We start from the raw sequence: 263 nt of genomic DNA, 5'->3' as shown, positions 1-263 counted from the left end.
TTTTTTTTTTTATTGCAAACCAATTTTCCGATTCTATGTTTTTTTTTTTTTTTTAGAAAAACAAAAGACGTGGTTTTAGAATTAGTTAAAATTTAGATTTTTTATTTTATATGCATTTGTACCGGAAGGCAGCTCAATTTTTTTATATTATAAAATAAAAAAATTTAATTTTCTATTTAAAAATCGAAACCGTTATTCTGATAACGTGTTACCTCTCCACCGCCACTCCACCTCCCCTCTTTTTTATTATCATTATTATTATT

Source organism: Pediculus humanus, genomic scaffold (genome assembly GCF_000006295.1).
Source record: "Pediculus humanus corporis 1103172107445 genomic scaffold, whole genome shotgun sequence".
In the NCBI taxonomy this organism is placed as follows: Eukaryota; Metazoa; Arthropoda; class Insecta; order Psocodea; family Pediculidae; genus Pediculus; species Pediculus humanus.
Note: the sequence above shows the minus strand (reverse complement) of the source record.